This window comes from Arvicola amphibius, chromosome 5 (assembly GCF_903992535.2).
Source record: "Arvicola amphibius chromosome 5, mArvAmp1.2, whole genome shotgun sequence".
Classification (NCBI taxonomy): Eukaryota; Metazoa; Chordata; class Mammalia; order Rodentia; family Cricetidae; genus Arvicola; species Arvicola amphibius.
Genome location: NC_052051.1, coordinates 11,042,820 through 11,043,434, shown reverse-complemented (window position 1 = coordinate 11,043,434; position 615 = coordinate 11,042,820).

Sequence of the window (615 nt, the reverse complement as noted above, 5' to 3'; positions counted from 1 at the left end):
GAGAGCAAAGAGGGGGAAGGGCTGCGGAGCCCGGCGTTTTTCTTCGATGGCTTCCCCTCTCGCTGCGTCCTCACCACGTAGCGAGCAAGTCATTAATGTGAAAATTAGGACGCCCAGAGATGAAGTTCAATTCAGCTGCTGAATCAGAATATGAGCCCAGGGTAGATGATCTTTGTTGTGGGATACCTGAATTAAGAAATAAAAACAACCGAGAGGCCTCAATAGGTCAAATTGTGGGCCGCTACAATCTTGCTTCCAGCGTCGCTGCTGCTACGGGGGACCTGAGGTTTGATGAGACTGGACGCTGCTCGGGGCTTGAGAACCTTCCTGAGGCATGCACTCAGCCTTTTTTTAAAAGGGGGTTTGTTTGCTTGCTACAGGATCTCAGGTAGCCCGGCTGACCTGAAGCTTACTTTATAGAGTAGGATGACCTTGAATTTCTGATACTATGGCTTCCACCTCCAAATGCTTGTGTTGCAGACCTGTGTTAGACCTGGTTTTAGAAGTGTTGAGGGGTGGAACTCGGGGCTTTGTGCCTGCTATGCAAACTGTCTACTGAGGGATCCGCATCCCTAGTTCTGCGTCTTCTCACTCTTAATTTAATTAATAAATTCA